This window comes from Calypte anna, chromosome 4A, assembly GCF_003957555.1.
Source record: "Calypte anna isolate BGI_N300 chromosome 4A, bCalAnn1_v1.p, whole genome shotgun sequence".
NCBI lineage: Eukaryota > Metazoa > Chordata > Aves > Apodiformes > Trochilidae > Calypte > Calypte anna.
In genome coordinates, this window is record NC_044248.1 from 16,690,540 (window position 1) to 16,704,865 (window position 14,326).

The window sequence follows — 14,326 nt, forward strand, 5'->3', positions numbered from 1 at the left end:
TTATCATAACAATATCTAAGAAACAGCAACAGAAAACATTCACCTGTGGCTGAAAACAAAATTAAAAGCAAGCTGGAACTCTGAGTTTTCTGAGTTTCAACCTCTTCATAGTGATGGTAACATTTACCCATGCAGAGCCTTCATGATGAGCTCAAGGGCTAAAATCCAAGACAGAGAATCTCTATTAGAAATCAGCATCCCTAGCTTTCTGACTTGGATTTCACAGCATCTTGCTCAACTGCTCCTTTTCAGATTTTGAGCCTGTGAATCCAAACTGGTACCAGTTCCAGGTCTGTGTCTTTAACACTGAAAATGTTATCACCTAGCACACTGCATTAATTAAAATTATGTAATATTCAATGATTGAAATAAAAAAAATAATCAGAGAGTCTTCTTTAATTCATTGGGATCAATTTGCTAATCAGGTACCAAGTGGCCCTGCAAACAGCTGCAGTAAGTGAATAGGCAGCACACTGCAGCTCTGGGTAGAGAGGAAAAACAGTACAGAAGGAAGAAGAAAAGGAGAACTCATTACCCTGTTTTTTTTCTGCTGAAGCTGCTGTTGCTTTATCATGAAACCATGAAACTACAAACCAAGTTACATGTGAATTGTTAAATACATGAGTATTCAGCACAGGCTTATTTGAATAATTACTACTTAGTGTAAGATAGGATTGCAAAATCTGCTCTTGGGTTTCACATGGTAGAACAGCCTTTTTGCCCCACACCTAAGATTGTAAATTCAAACTACAAAGAAGTAAAAGAGAACAACTGCTATTAATCCCTATTCAAATGGTAAATTTCACAGAAAAACACACATGGAAAAAATACACTTTGGTGTAATCCCTCATAATTTTACAATTAGAATTAAGGTGGAAAAAATGTAGTGATATCTAAAATCCATATTATACCAGGAAAAGGAGAAGAAAAAAAGACTTAGATTAGTGCTTTTTTCCTCCTTTTTTTTTTTTTTTTTTTTTTTTTTTAACAGAAGGCTCTCGGAAACCACATCTATCATATGCAAAGTTGTTTGGTTTTGTTGTTTTTTTTTTTAACTGAGAAATGCAATTTTAGGCGGCTACTTTCTAACAGATTTCAAAATTAGACCCAAAGGTTTGCAAAACCCAGGTCTCTGTTTGAAAGTCCAGCATAGAATAACTGGCTAATTTTACATATAATCAGACCCTGTGAAAGTAAAATTCATATTTGTCTGTACTAAATTTAAGTTTAAAAGTAAATAGTCTAAGGACTAACCCAGTGGCAACCCTTTGACTGGAGATTCTCTGAAATAGCAATGTGATGTTGCAAAATATCCTTTGTTCAGCTGAAAGCTACTCACGTACACACAGGAGGAGTCAGGCTCACCACATTTTACCAAATACAAGTGTTTGTTTCCTTTTAGCATTATAACTTAGGTAGCTGGGGTAAGCAAAGAAAACAATGCTGAAAAAAGTGATGATTCCTCTTTGGGTCAGCTGACACCAAGAGAGTTAATCTCACCACACTGGACCATCAAGCATCACAAAAGAAGCAGAGCCAAGGTGCACAGAACAGCTGGGGGAAAATGGTAAGAGCAGCAAAAGAGTTTCTTTCCTCTTACAACGATGTGTTCACATTTATGAGAATGATACATATATGTCTCCAAACAATTTTTAACTCAGCTATTGCTCTTTATCGTGACCTCCTGTGAGCAGTACAATGACTCAGTTATCCTTTCACTGCATGATTGTTCACTTTCTTCAACTCTCTCATTAATAAACTATTCAGGAAACAAACCTTTGCTTTATGAAATTAATTACATTACTACCCGTGATGTAGAAAACATGTTGCCATGAGTATTTTTTAATTATTTACTGATTACTTTGAGTTGGTAACACTATATATAGGACACTTTTTAAAAGACAGACTGATTACTTTGAGTTGGTAACACTATATATAGGACACTTTTTAAAAGACAGACTGATTTAAAAGGATGGATATTAGATGTTTGCACTGTCCTCAACAAATTCTTGTATTTTTATTCATTCCTCTAGAGCTAAGTATTTGTAGCTTTTTTTTCTTCCACACAAAAGCTCTGCAATACCTATAAAGGTGCACTGAGTGTTTTGCCTTCAGTTTACTCAGATAAAAAGTCTCTTTAGTCTTTGTAATGTTCTTTGTTGGAAGAAAATGAAGCTAAAACTTAGTTTCCTTCAGAGGAATGTAAGGTACACCAGATAAAGTAGTAAAATCCAAAGGCTTTTTCAGCCTACTGACCTTCTGCACACTCAGCCACCTCTCCTTTCTGAAGATAAGAAGCTTTTGAATGGGTCACTGCCCCAAGAAATAGTACTGGTGCTAGAGCAGGTATTCAGCTCTTGCATTGTCCTGTGTTTGCTTTCTTAGCCAAAAGGTGTTGTGTTCATCTTGCAATTTCACTGAAGACTAAAAAATTATCATCCTTTCTGTACTAAAGATCAGCAAACCACCCAGCCCAAGAGCTGCAAATCTTTCTGAACATGAACTTGTTCCCTGTTGTATTTATGGCCAGTCAAGTGTCATTGCTATAATATCTCCAAGCTTTTATTTTTGCTGCTTTTTCAATAACTGTGAAAAGTATTTGTTGCTCTTCACCGTTACCTACTAAAGTATTTATATACCTATTACCTATTTAACTTTTACTTCCATCCATCTCCTTTTCCACAGAGTAACAACAGAGTAACAACATTATAACAGGAAAATCTGATGGTTAATTCTACTCACAAGAAGAGGTTTTTATATGTATAAACATACATAGAAACCAGATGGAATTCACCATAATTATGGGAAAGGTAATTAAAAATTTATTCAAAGCCCTACACAGGAAATTTTTAACAGTAAGAAAACCTCAAATATTCAGCCAGTCTAGGCTTTTTTAGACTCAAGAAAATGAGATAATTCTGTAATCATGTACATAGCACGGCTTTACATCACCCTCTGCTCAACCCATATGCAGCAGTCAATCCTTGTGATTATTCCCATAATAATCCTACTAGTGTTAGATACATGCTTAAATTCCACTCCAGCATCCAGAGTTACCACCTTATTTTTGCTATATACTATGAAAAGGTTTCGGCATGGCCTACCACAACTGAACAGTGTGTTCCACAGAAGAAACCCAATGTCAAGTCTTCTGCAGGCAGACCTGACCTCTTCTACTGAGAACTTGGGATTTTGAGTTTACCAGAAGCCATATGCAGTCTGACATAAACTAAAATATCCTTCCTGTCAGCAGCATTCACTGCATTCACACAGCTTCCATGAGCTTCCAGGACTGTATATATCATGGCCTTAGCACACAGGTAGACCCAACCTTTGCAACAAGGTAACTTATCCCCAGATGGGCTTTCTGACAAAACCTCCTGCAACAGCTGGGAAGATCACATGTGAGAAAAGTATTTTCATTATTACAGATTTGATTCAATCAAAGTAAGATTAAAATTAGAGAAGAAAATTAAAAAAAAACCAACAACAGCTTCACTTTCTTTTTAGAGACTTCTTTCTCAGGGTAGATTTCCAATTTTTGAAGGAGGGAAGCAGTGCTACCATAGTGTTGAATTTAAACAGCTGAGTAAGAATGCTGTAGCCAACTACACAAACTGCCTGGTGTGCCAATTGTTGCCATTTTTCCAAGCCTCAGTAACATTTTTATATACTGACATTTGATATTAACTCTCAGAAGGGCCACAGAAGATTTTCCCAGGTCTAAGCTTTGTTGCTTAGGGCCTTTGGTGTTGCTCAGTTTTATTTTTATTTCTAAATATGATGTACAAAGTGCAGTGAAAATGGCAGCTTAACTCTCTGCTGACATACAGCAGCTCTTACCAGCTAAGGTGCCATCAGCAGGAGCTCAAGTTGGTGTGAGGAGCTGACTTTAGCTGGCCAGATAAGGCAGAGTGTAAAGAGATTTGCATTTTCACTCATGCAGCGTAAAAGCCTGGTAAAGAATATTCATGTGGCTTACTTGCACAAATATCATACATCCTCTTCTAACAGAGAAGAGGTAAAAGCTAAAGCATGAACAGAAAGGGAAGCTGAGGAACTGTACTGGGAGGTCGTATGTGGTATACTGGTCCTCCTTATGTGTGTGTGTACATTCAAAAAGGAGACAGTCCTCTTCGTTTGGGCAAATATTTCCAAAGTAAAGTCAGAGAGGAGAATGGAAGAATCATCCTGATTTGGAGGAGCAAAGTCTCAGGTCAGAGACTATTAACATCACTTCTACACAAATTAGGGCTGTTCCACCATTTCCCCACTTACTCCACATTGCCAGGCAGAAAGCAGAACTGCTGCCTCAGCCTTTTTCCTGAAAAGTACCCTGCTGATAAGAAGGCCAGAGAAACAGTAACACCCACTTACTAAAGCAACAGGCAAAGATGAGATTGGCAAAGGAAATGGGCGATACTTGTGAAAAAGCTTTTCCTTCTTCTCCAGTAAACTGGAGATTCAGAGAGCTGGAAAAATAAATGTTCTGCTAAATCAGAGGTTGAACCCAATTCTGTTTAGGAATCCTAAAGCTCACCATTGACTAAGAAGTCAATGGCCATTGTACACAAAACTGCAAATCAAAGAAAGCAAATAAAATCTATGGTGAAAAAAATAAAGGAAAAGAGGTCAGCAGGTACCTGAGACAACCCTTTTTAATGTCAGTAAAGGAGTCAGTTTACTGCACTTTCTTCACAATCTGAGTTTGTCTTTCCAAATATTATACAATCAGAGGTGAGCAAGTAATGCATTACACCAAAAATAAGCTTAATTTATTTTAGTATTCAAGACAGTCTTTTGACATGGTCTAACTGAATTCCTGTAATACATACAACTTATGACTTGTTTTATGCACAGGGAATGACTAATACTTCCTCAGTTACTTCTCTTTCCAAACACTTTAAGATGAACATTTTCCCCTTAAACAATTACTTGTTCTTTGACTACTAAAGTTAGAGAACTACTTGTTCTCCAGATACTAAAGTTAACTCTCTCTGCTCTGCCAGCATACATGCCAAGTAACTGATAGCAATACAAGTTAGTTTTGCACTAACTTGAACATGATCAGTCTTGTTTTGTCCATTGGGCTAACATACCTCCTAAAGTGCCAAACAGTAGAAATAAAGCACTATTAACTGTCTATCACCACCTCTCCTCTGTCCCAAGCCCATTCATCCTGGAGCTAGAACCAATCTCCTGCAATAGTATTCCAACTATAAAGCAACACCCAGCCTTCTAGATCTTTACCTGTGATCAGGTTACCAAGTTAAAAGTTACCAAGAAAACTCAATCAGTGGCTGACGAAAAGCTTCCCTTCCTTGAACACACTTTGCTAGCAATAAGCAAACCTGAATTTCTAAGAAAAATAATTCTCTCTCCACTGAAGAACTGCCCCTGGTACATCTACATGGCACAGCTGAAGCCATAGAAATTCTGAAGCCACAGAAAAGCTGTTTACCTAGGCACCTGTCACCTGCTTTTTGCACTTACATTTTATTCAGAAGAAATGTAAAGTAACTTTTTACTCCTTTGGGGAAAATATTATTTCCTAAATTGACAGTAGGCAGTAGCTCCTTATCTGTTTGTCTTCTAGGATTATTTCTATAATTTCAGTCATCAGATTTTCTTTAGTCAGATGGAATTGACTCATCAGATTTCAGGTATAACCCTTTTATCTTTTCTGTTGTGCTCCTCAAGATATTATTCTCCTTTTGCAGGTATATGAAAATTGTATTGCTTTCCAAAACTGATAAAAACTTGTAGCACCTGCAGCATAAGAGCCATCTGGTTAATACCTACAGAATGACAGCTACACATGCATACTTCAGCCTGAGTGAGAAGTGATGGCTTCTGAAAAACTGAGTCCAGATCCATCTGTAATAAGCTGGCTACCTCCCATCTAAGGACTGCATGATCATAAAAGTAAGTATATGGCTGGAAAGAGTGTAAGGAAAGGGAAAAAAATGTAAAAAAGTAGGTGTCTTTCAGAGTATTTATGGAGACTCATAGGCATGCAGCTTGCAGAAGAGAACATTACCTTTGGACAAGCACTAGGTTACAGATAAGTGATGGTTGCGGTTTTGTTTTCCTTCCATGTGAACACCAATTTAACAGAAGCAGCTGAGAGAGTCCTGAACCAGCTCCAGGGATATGCTGCTACTTTATCCCAGGTTGTTGAAGATTACAGTCTACTCTTCATACTGTTAAAATCATTACCTTCTTTATATCTTTTATCAAGCACCCGCCTTTCTTAGTCATTCATGTAGATCAGAAGTGAGCCAAGTTTGTGTCTATCCCATAACAATAGCTGTTAGCATCCCTATTGTGGGCACAAAACCAACCATTCTTTCTCTAAAAAGAGAATAAACTTAATAAAATAATCTCTTTTTAGTTAGTCTTCTAGTTGCTTTTCAGATGGTGCATTAAGAAAATCTTAGCAGCAAGCCATAACATTGAAGTGAGAATCATAGAATTATAGAATCATCATGGTTGAAAAGAACCTTCAAGATCATCAGGCTGATGCATTTCACTGAGCAGTAACATTATCTGAGGCAAGAGTTTAATCTCTTGCTCATAAACCTGTTTAGCACAGCTCCTGCATATCTTGAACCTTCCACCAGGAACAGTTCTAACATCTGTACACCAGCATTACACTTTCCACAAAATAAAGCTTGCAAAAGACATAGCCTACGATAACCATATGCTGTGTGGTAAGATGCTAGCAACAAATACTAAATATAAACATAACATACTTTTTTCGTTATTATGACAGTTGAATGCCAAATATACCACTATGTATAAACTATACTATGTTTAAACACATTCATTAATAGGACCATTAATGTAAAAAATATACATTTACATTAATAACTGGTTTTGAATAGAGACAGAAACAAGTGCCCATCAGACTAGCTGGATACTACACACAAACAGGTGAATTCCAGCTGAAGGAAAACCTGTGAAGTTGAGCCAGATGCAGAACTACTGGCAACAATTCATGTGTTGGCATCCATGTTGATAAGTGGGCATCTTTTGCCCCAGAGTTTTTCTCTTCAGGTAGCATTATAAGGCCATTTGATAGCCACTGATTTTTTGCACTTACTGAGTAGCTGACCAGCCCCAAACCACTCTCATACAGACAGGGATGATATATCTTGAGTTACAGCTCAAAACTGCCTTCCTGTGCCTGAGGAAAAATGCAAGGAAACAAGAGGGGGACAGAAAATACTGCAAGTTCCTGGTTGTCAAGTTTCCCCTGCATGGTTTTCACCAGGATACATGACCCTCTGATGTGAAACACACACAGGAGATAGGACCCAAAGTGAACGACCATTTACATTTCAGCCAAGATCTCATACTACTGTTGCCACATCCTGCGATCCAGAACTACACATACCAAAGCAACGGCATTGGCAAGATCAGCGTTCTTATCTTCTGATTCCAGACTCTCTTATTCTGTTATGTTGGGTGGGTTACAAGGAAAATTTCACATAAATGAAATTCAGAATTTCCTCACCATCATACCACATTGTCACTTCACTGACATGGTGAGAGAACGATCACTTGGTTTCTCTCAACATTTTACAAGTAATGCTACCAGATCAAATTCTATGTTCTCAAGCTTTATGCAATTCAATGAATGACATTGATACCTCATTTTGAGAAGCTTTCATTTCCTCTAATCATCTAACAAGGCCTTTCTGTTTCTGTGTTGCTCTGTGCTTGAACCACATGTATCTTATGGTAGGGATTAAAAAATTAAAAATGGGCAAATACCTCTTTAAGTCGAATCCATTCTGGTGGGTACTTTCTGAAGAGAAACTTGGAAGAATGATATTACTGAGGTGAATACCACAGAGTTTTACCCTAAAATTCTATGTAAAGTTCTGCTAAATTTCTAAACTTTTACTTGCATTTCATCTGCTTACTAATAAAGTCTCTTAATACAATCTTAAAAATCTATTCTGCAATCTTGAAGAATTTCTTTTTCATGCACAGTGCAGCCTAAGCAACAAGGAATAACACAGGATTTTAGTTTCACTCATGATAAAACATAAGTGTTAATACAGGTGGAAAAATTCTCATTGAATCTGAAAATAAACATAACTGAGGCAGAGGTGGGGTGTTGTGCTTTCCCTCACACTCCTGCAAGATAGTGAGCATCTCTAGCCCAGTGGCTCATTATCTCTGCTCCCCTTGATGTCAGGTCTTACATACTGGGGTGTCTTAACTGTTGCAAGCTAAACAGGGAATGAGGGGCACTTGACAGGTGTTGCAAGACTTTTAGCATCTTAAGGAATTGTATGTAACTTAAGCTTTGCTTCCAACACCATGCAGATATAGTCATTAATGCCTGAGAGTATTATTCTCCATGTAATCCACTCTGATTATTTATGGCAAGGCAGAAGGATACTGCAGAAAGGTTGTCAGCAGAAGTTGGGCTGCTGCCATCCAGTTCCACTAAGGTCAAAATTAAAAGGGCTAAAGTGAAGACTTTGGAAATGTAAGATAGCCCTTAGCCACATAGTTTCAGGTTTTCATAGGGAGTGACTGCTTCGCACTGACTTTCAGAGTTAGTTTCAGTGAAAGAGATACAGAGAAGTACCTAAAAAGAAATGAGTGAATTTTGCCACTTGCTCACTACTTTTTTTTTTTTTTTTTCCATTCAGGCAGCTGCAATCCCCCTCATGCTTTGAGAGTGTCTTGGTAGGAAGAAAGAATCACCTCCACGGCAAAGGAGCCACCTGCAGCCCCTGACACAGAACAGCATCCCACCAGCCAATCCCTCATGGCTATCACACCCCAGAGCTCCTCACCATGTCATTTTCAAAGCCCACTCCCATGAAACAGATCCTCACAGTTCATCTGACACACTGGAGCTGTAAATTTGCCTCCTCCCAAGAACTGAACCATTCAAGAGCCACTGGGGATGAACAAAGGTCACCTAAGATGCAAGCCTGGCACCAGCCCTCAGCACTGAGGACAAGTTGATCCTCACGGTATGTCATGATAAAGCAAAGTGAAGCATTCTGACCAGCCAGTGTCTGAAACAGTGTCCTAATGAAAAAATGGTGTCTTCTGTTGAGAGGTCATCTCATCCACAGCTTCCCTGGGCAGCCAGGTCCCACCACCCTGACAGAAGCAGACTTGCCTATGACAGAGTCACAAGGGATACTATGTTCATCTAAATCTGAAGCTGAGCTATCATCTGTGTCTGATGGCAAGGTTTGTAGCTATCCTGGAGTTGGGGGAGAAGGTTGTCTTTTGTTTAGTAAGCATAAAGGGTCAGGAATTGCTCTCGGTCTGACGTGACAGCTGCACTCTGTGGCAGGTCAGGGTCCTGGTGTCCTGCCCAGACCCTGGTTCAGAAGGAAGAACCTCATCGCCTAGTTTCTAGAGAATTCTGACAATTTAATCAGATTGAAGCTTGTAACATGCACAGGGCTGAGCAAAACCCCTCCTGACAGGAAACTCAGCTGTGACCTACTTGAGCATACACGAACTTACACTCCACATGTGGCAAAGTGGTACCCATTCAGACATCCACTGATAAGAGAAACATGAATGAAGAAAAGGAGTGCCAAGAAAGCATTCACCCTGGTCCCACATACCCTTGCACACTGTAATATTTTTTTTCTTCTTCTTCTTGCATTTGTTTCATATCACATGGAATTTTCACCTTAAGAACTATAACGGGGCAGGGCAGCTCAACTGGCACACTGCTGCTCAGCTTTGGGAAAGAGGCTGTGACTGAAACTGTGTCCAAACACTTCTTCCAGTCACCAAGAACTGAGTCTCACTGCTGCCCTCAGTAGATGAGGAACACCTCTCATACATCAGCTGTTGGCCAGACTCAGGCCCTCCCAGAGAAACTTGTCTCTCTGCAGCAGGCTCCCATAAAATGTCCCTCCTGCCCATACTACCAAGGCTGGACCACACCAAATTAGGCATAGGCCTTTCTGAACTGCCCAGAATGCAGGACAGAGTCATCCAACCAAGATGCATGTTTTTAGCAATGTCATTTTCCTCATAATGTTTGGGTATTGTCAAAACTAGAGACTTCTAGTAGGTGATGTCACTCTTCTTAAGAAAGGTAATCTTGACCATGAGTAGGACAGCCTCCTAGGAGGCTTCTGCAACTCTTTCAGAGATTTCATGATCCCAGTTCTACACAGCAGCTGCTTCATGGTGCTTGCAAGGAATGGACCTCTCATTATTCCATCACACCTCCACATCTAGGAAATTGTAAAAAACCCACCCCCTTTCCCACAAATCCTCTCTTATGATGAGACTCTGCTCCTCACATCTAAAAAGAAATCTGTCTTGTTTTCAAAGTTTCATCTCACATGGTATTTTCCCTGACTCTGAATCATGGCCCGTGTGGCTGAGCCAGGGCAGGGGATGACTGAGAACTGCCAGAGTTGTAATGGCCACGGGGCAGTGGTCAATCACAAGCCTCTGCTCCTCAGTTCCTCTTCTGTCATGCCACACAAAAGGGCATAAGCATACACCTAACCACTGGCTTTTCTCACATACACACTGCTTTCTTTTTGAATGTTTTTTTATTTAGAAAACACATTCCAAAAAACAGACCAGGAGGAGGACATTAATGTCCCTCTGCCTGAGTGCCATCAAAGAAAACTGGGGATTTGCCTTTAAAAGTAACACTGTGAACAAAAAATACATTATTTGGACCTGTCTGACCATTTGTTAAAATGCAGGTAGTTCATTGGTTTCTGGAGATTTGTGCCCAGTAATATCAGTTATATCAGTAATATCTCTAATGTCTAGTGCTAGCATGAGGCCCTGGCCAGGAGAATTTGGGTAAATGGAGTTGATCTCCCTTCAGTGAGGTCTGTCAGGCTGCATGCAGTGACGCCAGAGTCCTTCCCTTGCACTGTGTGTAACAGAGGAAGCTATGGGTATCAGCAAGTCATTTAATGAACATCATCACTTTGACTTCCATGGTGCAACAACAGAATGACCATTACTGTCACTTTAGCCAAAATATTTGTGCTTTACAAATAGATTTATCTATGTAATAACAAAAATCTGTGGCACAAATCCAAAAATATATGATAACCTTCAGAAGCATGTATGTTCTTTGAAATATTTAAAATAAAAAGTCAACTCAGCTCTTCTCCATACCAACCCTTACTCCAGATTGTTCAGCTACTGCTTTCCATATCTTTTTTGTTTTATGCTGGTATTTTCTCATCCTATTTCTGCAGGAGAGCCATTGTTTACTGCTAGAACTGATTCTCTGGCATACACAAACTTGCCTTGTTTAAAGTACCGGTCCAAGTTCAGCAGTAAAAATGTAACAGGTTACTGAAGAAAAAAAATCAAAACAAGTAAAAGAAGAAAAACATCATAGAGATCAATGGTTAACAGAGGCTGAAGACATTTTTTCCATGATCGTTGCATTGACAGCAGGAAGCACAGACTTCTATTGTCTACTACACAGAAAATGTTTTGCATATTTGAGTTATAAATATTTGTGTGAAACTTACACCATTGTACACCTTATCTTGTGTATCTAGTCTAACACAATACAGAGGGAATTAAAGCTACAGCAGATTGCACCTACATTTGGTGGATGGGAAGACTTTTCTTGTTGCTTCCAAGCAATTCTGTGAAAGTAATGACTTCCCAGTTATTTTAACATTAATTACAGGATACCACACCAGCACAGCATTTCTGAATACAATGCTGTTTCAGGGCAAGATGAAACAATATTGTTTTATCAGCTCCATTTTATTTTTCTACCTTTTTGGCCATTGCAAATAGTCAGCCGGGTTACTGCGTACATTGCAATGCCAAATCCACAATACGGAGCCCACGGCTAAGTGGGCTAACTTCATTAGGACATAATTCTAGCTGTCTCACACTCAATGATTTTACAAGATTTTAAAATTATGCATTAAAACAGAAAAAAAAATGGTACTCCTATAAATTTTGAAAGGCGAACATAATCAGGACTGGCAGCTGAGAGCCAGACCTGAGCTCTTGCTCTAACAGAGAGGTCTTTCACAGCAGAGGTCTAAGTGGCAGTATGTTTGAACCATGTGAACTCCAAAGGCAAGTTCACAAGAAACAATTCAAATTCAAAATGTTCATGATATTCATTTAGACATTTAGCAGGACATGTAACCCACTCTTTCACTGAGAACCAAATGCAGAGATAAATACGGTTATTTCACCATAAATGTAATTTCTCAATGAATAAAACATGACAAATAAAACCTAGATAAAATGAAGACTTTCAGATGAGAGTTCTGATAGCAAATGGGCTCTTCCCTGCTGTACTGTCCTTACAAACCATAGTCATCAAATGAGCTGAGCACCCAGGAGTTACCTCCCTGCCTTCAAGGCATCACCTGAAACAAGACCAGACTGCCCAAAGGGCCTCCTCTGAACAGGTGGCATGATCTGAGCTGCACAGCTGGTGTGCTGAAAGGAAAAAGGAGCATGTGCAAAAGCACTGTGGGTACTGCCTCAAGTGCAGCTGTGAGCCTGCTTATGTCAGTGCTGCTTCCCAGGGGCCCAAAATACTCTAAACATCTATATATCAGCCATAAGTAACAGCATGCCTTTCAGTTATTGGAGGTTTCTGAGAAAAACAGTGATGTTTTGCCCTTCAGCCTCACTATAACAAAGGTAAGAGAAACAGTCACGTAAGGAAAGGATTCACAGGAAACCTTTTTATCTGCATTTCTGCTATGGTCAGTTTTTCCATCTATAAAACCTACAGTCTCACTTGTTTGACTCATAAGATAATACTAAGTATTTCAGATAAGCACTTGTCACAGCAAGGCACACATCTATCATTGTGAGTAGAGAGGAATAACCATGAGCAGAGAGCTCATGTCTATGCTAAAAAGTTCATTTTATAGTTAAAATAATTACCGGTTCTGACTTACAGGGATGCAGAAAGGAAGCCTGTAGAAAAGCACCATGCTGCATGAGCTGCAGGTACACAGTATCCTACCACAACGTGTAAGACCATTTACCACTAGACAGGGTAACCAAGCTGTGAGACAGAAAGCAGCAAGATCTTATACGACGACTAAACTCGCACACAAAGCTAAATGTGCCTTGAGACGAGGCGAAACGGTCTTAATAAAGCACCACACCAGGGCTACATGAGTGTAAGAAAAAACTTAGAGAAGGAAGTCACATAAGCAAGAAAATACTCAGCAACTGTTAGCTTTAAAATGGATTTGGCAGCCTGGGCTACAACTCCTTATATTACAAAATTATGGCGATTTTAAGCAAAGGTTTAAAATGCAGCTTCTGTAGCAACTCCAGCTCACAGGTCCGCGGGTGACACTCGGACGTGGAGTAAGGATCGCTTCCACTTTTCCAGCTGCTGCAACCTGCTCTGCTTTAGCCACCACGCCACCCGGGACAAGGAGCCACGGCACGGCACACCGGGAGCCGCTGTGGGGTGCAGATTCGGCCACCTGCGCGCTCGGAGCAGCCCCGGCTGGCAGCACGGTGAAATAAACCCCCGCGCACACTCCCGGTCCCTTTCCCGGGACTGTCCCGACTCTGCCTTACCTGGGTGTCCCGGCCGACGTCGCCCCCGCGGAAGAAGCCCTGGCGCTGCCGGAGCGGAGGGACGCGAAAGAAGGGAGGGACGGAGGGAGGCAGGGAGGCCCGCACGGCACTGCCCCGCTCCGCTCCGGCCCGGAAAGGCAGCAGCGGCGGTGGCGATGGCCCCGGCACCTCCTACTCCTCCTCCTGCCGCCGAGCGCGGGTCCCCGCGGGGCGGTGCGGAGGAAGCGGTGGGGGCGGCCCCGGGCCCGCTCTCCGCCCCGCGGCTGGGACCGCAGCTCTGCTTGAGCTCCCTCCGAGGTTCGGGAAGTGCGGAGCAGAGAGAAGCTGAAGTAAGGTGTCTCACATCAAACAGATCCAGAAAAGTGTAGGTGAACTAAATGAAAAAAGCAAATTACACAACTTGGAGCAGGATGCAAACTCTCCACCCAAAACGAGGGTGCACCCAACTGCTTGGCACCACCTGGCTTTAAAACGTGTGTAACTGGTACTTTGGCTCACGTCTGTCGGTGTTTCCAAACCACCAGAGGGTGAGCAGCCACAGGACTATGCTAGAGGCTACAGGGCAGCAGTGGGAACAGCTCTCTGTTCCAGGCGGGCTGGGAACCCTCACGATGGATCTCTGTAATGCCCACCATACACTTGCCCAGATGGCCACCAGAGTTCCCTCATACTCGTATAACAGTCACTCTCACCTACACCTGGAATAACTGAAGGTGGCTTTTTGCACTCAGCAGGTGTCTGTGTTGACCTCCAGACTTCA

The 14,326-nt window shown here is 40.9% G+C and overlaps 1 protein-coding gene across 3 annotated transcripts in view; it reads right to left on the bottom strand.

Annotated features, from left to right (window-relative positions):
• The window catches only part of TEC (tec protein tyrosine kinase), a 45,279-nt gene extending 31,626 nt beyond the window's left edge, over nt 1-13,653 (bottom strand). The window contains exon 1 of one of the 3 annotated variants that reach the window (XM_008491818.2): nt 13,567-13,653. The gene's annotated coding sequence lies outside the window, so the exon portion shown is untranslated. Of the gene's footprint in view, nt 1-13,319; nt 13,343-13,566 lie in introns of those variants that run through there. The other 2 variants (XM_030450196.1, XM_030450198.1) reach the window with 2 other exon arrangements.
• Nucleotides 13,654-14,326: the final 673 nt, after the last annotated feature.